Genomic DNA, 8,948 nt, shown 5'->3' with positions numbered 1-8,948 from the left:
CATGAATATATCACACTAATTTCAAATTTATTTGGATATTTGTTAAAGTGAGATAAAGATTTGATCAATTTACGAATCTGACACATCACTCCACGCGTCTCTATCTTATTAACTTATTCCCACTCCCTACACGAACACATTTAATTCATCTCTCTCCCTCTATACTTTCTTCTTCTATACAATCTTCTGCAAACAATTTTAATTTCATTCTCCTGCAATCTCTGTACAAATGGTAGATTCTACAACCACACCCTTTTCTCCATTAATTCTACGCATTATTTCTCTCTAATATATATAAAATCGTTTGTTCTTTGAGGCGACGCAAGAGCCGGCGAGGGGACGAACATAGCGGTTATCCGTCGGGTGACAAGTAAAATTTGGCCGTCGGAAGGGGCGACCGCCCCCTGCATCCGCCACTGACACTAAGTGTTAATTTTTACAAAAATTCAAACAATTCATAAGAGCATCCACAATAGGGGCGGCGCAGCGGCCGCCCCGATCGCGGCTAAGCCGCGGCAGTCTATTGTGGTGGAAGCGTCCGCCCCGGAGGCGGACGGCTTTTGTGGGGCGGAAGGGCTTTCGCCCCGAAAGCGCCGAGACGAGCCGGAGGAGAGAGAAAAGCGGCGGCCGCCGCGGCTATCTATTGCACGGCGAAACCGCCAGGCCGGTCGCCGATTTCCTTTTTTTTTAAAAAAATTTCGAATTTTTAATTATTATAAATATTTCAGATTTTATTTATTCTATATTTTGGGCACATAGATAATAAAATAATATGTATTTCCACATCAACTTCAATTTAATCGGAATTCTTCATTGATGGAAAAATAAAATAAATTCAAAGTTCATGCATTTATATTAAAAAAAAAAAGTTCAGGGAAAAGCAGGAAAAAGTGTAAGTTTATACTATATTTACGGGCTAATAACCCTATTCCTCTAAATTTTCAAAATAAATTTAATATTTTGATTTGATTTGATTTGATTTGATTTGATTTAATTATCCTTATTACGGATATTTTAAATTTAATCCCTATAATTTGAAAGAAAATTGAAATTGAAATTGAGCAAGTTTACCAGACTCATTTCTGTAAATTGTAATCCTATCGTTCCAAAATTGGAAGAGGCAATCTCTTCAACTCCTGTTACTTCAGCACAACATGCTGGAAAATACTTCGACAAGTTCTAGCGCCGCCGCCGGAGCTCCGGCGGAGGATTTGTTCCGTCCGATTGAAGATGTGGACTTTATAGGAGATCCCTCCGGGTCTGCAACTGCTCAGGCGTTGAATTTCTCTTCCGGAAACCCTAGAATCGAAGAGATCACAGGCGTTATGCATCTCTTCAGAAACGACGCATCATCCGACCAACTTCCGGTAAACACACTTGATTATTCAACTGAAGTCTGTAATCTTTATGAGAGGTCAATTTAGATCCAGTCGTTGCCTAGTCTGCTGAAAATTGAGTTTTGATCTTATTGTTCTTGCATTTTAGAGAAAGTTTTTGACCGAATTTCTACTGCTATAGATTATAAATATGATTATGTGGAGTGGTAAGGAAAATAGGTATGGACGGATTGTAGAGGGGGGTTGTTTAGCGGATTGTTAGTCCTCCATTTATGTAGTTTTCTCTTTGAAACTGCAGTCGTAATTACAGACCAACCTTATGTTGAATTCATAGAAAAAGACACTTTGTTACGATTCGAGCTCAATTCAGCTAGGATCGCGGCTCAAACCCCAATTGACACAACCACCAACAACACAATAAGCAATAGAACACAGCAATGAAACAAGACAATCACCAAAGTAGATTAATAATGAGATCTTAAGAACAATGCGATAAGTAAAAGTAAATGACAACGGAATGAACACGACAAAGAGAACGATAGAATGCTATGGATCCCGGATCCTCAGTCCAATGAACAATCACACAACTAACATGCCGAATGAGAGAGTGGTCCCCCCTTAAATACATCCCACACCTGCTTCAGATGTAATCCTCTGCTACGCACTCCAATCCCCTGCTCCTTCGCTCACACATTTCCCGTACTACCTCTTCTTGTGTCAGTTCGGATGATACACGTGGCCCTTATTCCTATCCGCACATGATCCTTATTCCTCTAGATACTGCCTATGCCAATGTTGCATACAACACACTTTTTAACGTGCAATTCTTGAATGGATATTGCGAGAAGATAAAACAGATATATGCCGCTTTGTTGTGTGCATGATGCTCTGTTCATGACAATAATTTAGGTTTGGCAATTTATTGATGTGTCTTTCTGTACCTCATTTTTTTTTCTCTTTGGTTATTTACATGTTATGCGGCTATACATAACTTTTTAATGCCTTTCAGATTGAGAGAAATCCTCTTATTTGTGTACTCGGGGTCCCCAATCATACTACTTATGCAGATTTCTGTCAGTTCTGTGGTCCATTTATTCAGAACATGTTGGAAATGCGAATTGTGAGGTTGGTTGGTGAATATCATGGCAGAATTTTTGTTGTTGTAGGGAAGGATTTCTCCTTATGCTTTCCACTGATGATCTAGTATGTCTGGGGTAATGCAGGACAGAAGGATTGGAAGATCGCTACAGTGTGTTAATCAGGCTTGATGATCAAAAAAATGCAGATTATTTTTACAAGCTGTACAATGGAAAGTGTTTTTCATCACTTGAGGTGATCTCTCTCTCTCTCTCTCTGGATGTATATTCCTGTACCGTGCTCTATACCCTTAAACTCTTTATCTCCTTGTATGCAGGAGGAAACGTGCCGCATGTTCTTCACTGTAGATATACAATATACTGGGTCAATTGAGCACTCACAGCCTTCCTCGGCAAGCTCTACAGAGCTGCCTAATTGTCCAGTTTGTCTTGGTACACTTTTTCGAACTTCCATTTGGGACAAAATTAATTTATTTTCATGGATAAAATGTAGATATTAAATATTTACTTACAATGTGTGGAAGGGGGAGGGGGTGAGTTGGCATCCAAAATCTTAAGATTTGTAATTTATGTAATCTGAAAATTTCATAGCTCTATGGGTTTGTGAATGATATGGCTAATCTCTGAAGCTGTTATTTCCAACTATGGTTTACACCACCTGTCAATGGTTGCAGAGAGACTAGACCAAGATACTGCTGGAATTCTCACTACAATCTGCAATCACTCCTTTCACTGCTCTTGTATGTCTAAATGGACCGATTCTTCTTGCCCGGTGGGTGCTGAAATTATATGATTTATGATTGTTCATGATTATTTTTTCCCTTGGGCATACATGTGTGAGCCGAGTCAAGTTTAAGACAAATTTGTACCCAAGGGGATGAAACATTACAATTCAAAGCATTATTAGATCCGTAAATTAAATAATCTGCTTTCTTAATTAACCTAGTCTGAGTGGACACAATAAGCATGTAACTCGGTATATGGGGGATAGTCTACTCTACTTTACTATGCGGTGCTAATCACATTCAATCTGCTGCTGCTGCTTAGCTACATTACTATCATGTGCTTTTACTTTTTAAGGTATAGGCGCCTTTCAAATTGGATATAGACTAACGTCACTGATTATAACTTGAATAGGTATGCCGGTACTGCCATCTTTGGATGTGTCTTATATGTGGTTCTGTTGGCTGTGGAAGGTACAGTATCTGTTTTCCATTGAGACTATATCTTACTGTATCCAAATATTGTTTTATGACTCTTGAGTCTTGAACAAAGCCAATTGATGTTTTTTTTAATGCTTCTCATTGTGTTTTAGGTATAGGGAAGGTCATGCTATTGGTCACTGGAAAGAAACTGAACACTGCTATTCCCTTGAACTGGAAACACAACGTGTTTGGGACTATGCTGGTGACAACTATGTTCACCCCGATTGATACAATCTAAAACCGATGATGGTTGAGTTAGCCGTCACACCCCACTGTGTGAGGCATTCCGATGGTTTGAGTGAGGTCTACAGGGCATAATGACTCATTGGGTGATGAAGTTGAATATGTAACTTTTACAACTTCTATAACTTTATATTTATACTCATATTTAGTCTGTATGTTGTCTATTTGACAATATTATTCATTACGCAGATAAGAATGAGTACAATGAGCTTCTTACTTCTCAGCCAGAAAAAGTGAGCCATCTCCTGCCTTCTAAGTGAAATTTGATTTACTAGATCAGGTGTGCATTCATGGATTTACTGATTTAGCACTGTGAACATAATATTTTTGATCTTCATCCGTTTGTTTTCTTTCTGGAAATTGCATATCCACTCACACTTCGAACTCTATCCTCCTTGGTTCAGTATTTTGAGTCCTTATTGCAAGAAGTTGGAAGGGCACTGAAAGAATCTTCCTTAGCTATTGAAAGGCTTTGAGTGAAAACCCAAAACTGCTGAAATTGCAAAAGAAGCGATAAGGGCATTGAGCAAAAGAGATTTCTTGATGAGGTGGGTAATTTTCACATCTATCCTTGTGTTATCTGAGTGCAGTTTTTAGATTGATGACATCAAAATAAGCAAAGTACGACTTGTTGGATTTACATCTTGTCATCTTACTCATTGTGATTTTCCTCGTTTAGATCAATGACAATCTTCTAAGGAACCAAAGCATTTGGGAATCTAAGATAGAAGATGCCGAAGAAAGGTAACATTTTTCTTCATGCAATGCATGATATACAGCAAAAATGTTTTACCTGTTTGGTAAGCGATATACCTGCATTTTGGTCTATTCATGAGTCATGCCGTTCTTCCTTCAAATGGACTTAAGAAAAGCACTCTCACCCTATTTGCTTGCTTGTGAATAATCACTTGATTTATATCATGATTCTAATGTTGCAACTAATCTAGAAAGACTAGTTCCACTTATAAACTGGTCATTTGTAGCCTTCACCATTATCCACCTCCTCTGCAACTTTGTTAGACTTGCTAGGGATTGATTAATGTTGATTTACAAAAATTTCCATAAAATGGTAGTATGTCACCTGAACGCTATTTTTTGAGAAGGACCATATAGTCCCAGTTTTCCTACAAAGACGACCATCTAAATTCTTTGACCTTTTGTTATTAGATGAATTTACAAGGGAACATGTTTGTTTTTTATTTTCTGTTCATGGTTTTCTAAAAAAGAAAAAATCTGTCAGGGAGAAGAAACTTTTGCTAGTAAGGACAAAAGTTGAAGAGTTGGAGAAACAGGTGGCTGCTTCTTTCTTTTCTTTTTCCGTAGCTTTAATCTTCTCAATAAAAGAAAAAGAAAAGAAAAAGAAAAGAAAAAGAAAAGAAAAGAAAAAAGAAAGAGTAAAGTACTTAATGGTGAGACTTGGTTGCTTATGTACATGCAGTTGCAAAGCTTGATGGCATGCCTTGAAACTCAAGAATTCAGAGCAACATTCAGCTACTTATGATGAGCCAACTGATAGCAACACTGAGGCAGTAGTTGCAGAGACGTCTTGTGAAGGTGGCAGCAGAGGGACTAAAAAGGCGAGCGAATAGTCGAGAAAAAGTATTGATGAAATGGGCGGCTTCTTGTTCTGTTCAAGGAAATCATTTTTGTGCACATAACTAAGTCTTTACTATAGTCATGAATAAGAGTCCCGTTTTCCATTTTGGTCCGTCACCGAATAAGAGTCCCGGTTCATAATTACCATAAATGGTAAAGAGACTTAGATTCACATTACTTCATTCATTTCTTGTCTATCATTTAAAACTAATATACAAGTGGGACCTCTATTCAACTAACTTTCTTATTTTATTTGCATTTACTTAAAACACAATGCAGATTTAAATTGGGACTCTTAATCATAAACGGAGGGTATTTATTATATGGTGAATATAGAAGTGAGACAAATAGTCCACAAACATTGCATTAGGGATGGATGTATTCATGCGCGGTGACTTTGTTAAATGCTAGTTGTATGTTGATAGAATTCTAATAATAAGTGATGTGTTAACTAGTTGTATCTTGAAAATTTGGAGTAAAAAAAAGGGATGTGTAAGAGCATCCGCAAAGATCTCCCGTTGGAGATTATCCCATCCCGTGGAGGAGACGGTCGGGCTGCCGCCGCGAGCTCCCATCCCAAGGGCCCGGGGCCGAGCCGGGAGGAGCCCCAAATTGGGCTCACACGCCCCGCCATCCGGCGCTCCGTGGTCACACCTTCAAGTGGGCTTTGCTTGTGGCATTTGGAAATTTGATTTTTTTTAAAAAAAGATACAAACAGATAATGAAAATTTTCCACTTATCAAAATATTATACTTCTCCGTCCCACAAAGATTGTCTCACTTTGATCGGACACGGTTTAAGAAATGTAATGAAAAGAGTTAAAAGTTAGTGGAATGTGTGCCCTACTTTTAGTTTTATAATAAAATGAGTAAGAATATTAGTTGGAATAGAGGGTCCACTACTAAAAATGGTAAAAAGTGAAATGTGATAAACTTTGGGATGACGGAAATAAAATGGACAATTTTTGTGGGACGGAGGGAGTACTTTTATTCTTTCTCTTCCTTTTTTTCAATTTCCCAGTCATCACAAATTATCTATGAATGTCTCATTCATCACTGCTTTTTTCGCATAAAAAAAAACTACTTCTCTCCGTCCCATCTAAATGAGACGTATTCTTCTTTTGATGTCCTGGTCTAAATGAGAGGCATTTCCTTTTTTACAATAATTAACTTTCTTCTCTCGTATACTTTTATCTTTTTATCTCTTCTACTTTACTCTTTTTTACTTTATTCTACTTTCGCTCTTTTATTATTCATTTTTTATTATTTCCCTATTTTAATACTGCTGCCGCACTCTAAGTGACACATTTTATTTTTGGGATGTTCACTTTAAATGACATATTTCTAGAAATGGAAACATCACTTCTTTTCTTTTTCCCTTGTCTTACTTTATTCTCGTCACTTTAAATCACAAAATAACACTATATAAAATTTCAGGCGAAAGAGGATTGCTCCACATAGAGTGAGACGAGGGAATATTACTACAAATTAAATCATTGTACAACCGCACCTTTTTTGTACCAAATAGAAATGTCTTACTTAGGCTGACACAAAATGATTATATCTTAAAAATATTCATTTGCATTCTCAACAAGTAAGGCTAATAGGTGATTCGCAAACATAGTGAGAACAACATCACTGACAACCATACCACAAACGATGTTGCATCCATTGTGATGGGGAGAAGCCACCCAAAGGCTCATTTGGGATTTTTTTTGCGTGCAACCAAGGTGGGGAGAGGAATACCCCCGACGTTGTTCGGCATGTGCCAAGACTTACTAATCGCAAATACATTGGCACTGTGACAAGTTCTTCCAAGAACATGCCATTCCCCGGCCGCAAAGTCTTAGTACACCAAGTGTAGTCGCAATAGGGACGGTTGCTATTAGGAACGTCGGATCTGACCCACGATTCTTACATGTTGTGGAAACCATTGGCCGAGGAATACCTTCAGATACCCACCACCTACGATTGCTCTTCACGGGAGGGTAAGGATTCCCGATGCTTGAAGCATTAACGCATGCATCGGCAATGGAAGAATTGCCGCAGAAGATGGGGCGTACATGCACCCAAAGGCACCACATTGTGGGCGGTTGCGACTATCGCTATGAATTTGACATGTGTTTTTTAGAGACCGGATAGCAATGTAAACAAATTTTGATATCTTCAACTAGGTTTTAGATGTAGAGCACCGATAATAGCCTTCACGTCTAACGACACAATACAACATGAGGTACTATCTCTCGATGGTATCTATCAAAAGGCCAACCTTCGTGAAGACGCTCAACATGCCGCAAGACACTAAACAAATTCTTTTGCGTAGCGGGAAGGCGCCTCGAAAATATGTGGAAAGAGTGTCCCGGGTTCTTCAAGTACGGTTCATGATTGTCAATGCTGTAGTGGTATATGCAAAAACCCCGCTTACATCATTTTTGCGTGTGTTATCATAAACAACATGATAATTGAATACGAAGGGCCGGCTGTGGCAAATTAGTTCGACGATAATACCCCGCGCCCCCACCGTGCGTCCCATGCTAGGGGGCGCCGACAAATTCCGGAGCACATACATTGTCGGGCATTGGCGCACGATGCTATCGCCCACAGCCAACTCCAAGAAAATTTAATCTATCACATTTGAGCGAGTTTTGGGCAAGAGTAGTCAAAACCCTTTTTGTTATAATATTATGCATATTATCGTGTATAATAAATCATAATTTTAGGATTTAAATTTTGAATTTTATTTGATAAATGAAATATCTTTTTTATGAGTTCCCCCAGACGGTGTCTTTTTTGAGCAGCCTTTTGGTCTAGTCTTTTGAAACCCAAATTTGGGACAAACCACCAACAACACAATAAGCAATAGAACACAGCAATGAAACAAGAAAATCCCCCAAAGTAGATTAATAATGAGATCTTAAGAACAATCGTAAGTACAAGTAAATGACAAAGGAATGAACACGACAAAGAAAACGATAGAATGTTTGGACCCCGGATCCTCAGTCCAATAAACAATCACACAACTAACATGCCGAATGAGAGAGTGGCCCCCCTTAAATACATCCCACACCTGTTTCCCAGATGTAACCCTCTGCTACGCACTCCAATAAGGCTCCTTCGCTCACACATTTTCCCGGGTACTACCTCTTTTTTTGTGTCAGTTGGGGATGATACACGTGGCCCTTTTTCCCTATCCGCACATGACCCTTTTATTCCTCGAAAATAGCGGCAAGAGGCTTTTTCCCAAAATAGCGGCAAGGGCTGCCCGCCCTTTGGGGAATTTGATCAATGAAATATCATTTTTATGTTTTAAATTTCCCAAGCAGTATCTTGGTCTAGTCTCTTGCAACCATTGACAGGGGGTTTAAAAACCATGTTGGTAAAACTTAAAGAGATTAGCCATATCATTCAAAAAACCCATAGAGCTATGAAATTTTCAGATTACATAAATTACAAATCTTAAGTTTTTGGATG

General features: G+C 38.6%; 1 pseudogene; it reads left to right on the top strand.

Annotated features, from left to right (window-relative positions):
* The first annotated feature begins 1,042 nt into the window (after positions 1 to 1,042).
* Positions 1,043 to 5,471, top strand: LOC125199979 (annotated as a pseudogene).
* The last annotated feature ends 3,477 nt before the right edge of the window (positions 5,472 to 8,948 follow it).

Source organism: Salvia hispanica, unplaced genomic scaffold (assembly GCF_023119035.1).
Source record: "Salvia hispanica cultivar TCC Black 2014 unplaced genomic scaffold, UniMelb_Shisp_WGS_1.0 HiC_scaffold_757, whole genome shotgun sequence".
Classification (NCBI taxonomy): Eukaryota; Viridiplantae; Streptophyta; class Magnoliopsida; order Lamiales; family Lamiaceae; genus Salvia; species Salvia hispanica.
This window is presented reverse-complemented; position numbering and strand designations above follow the sequence as displayed.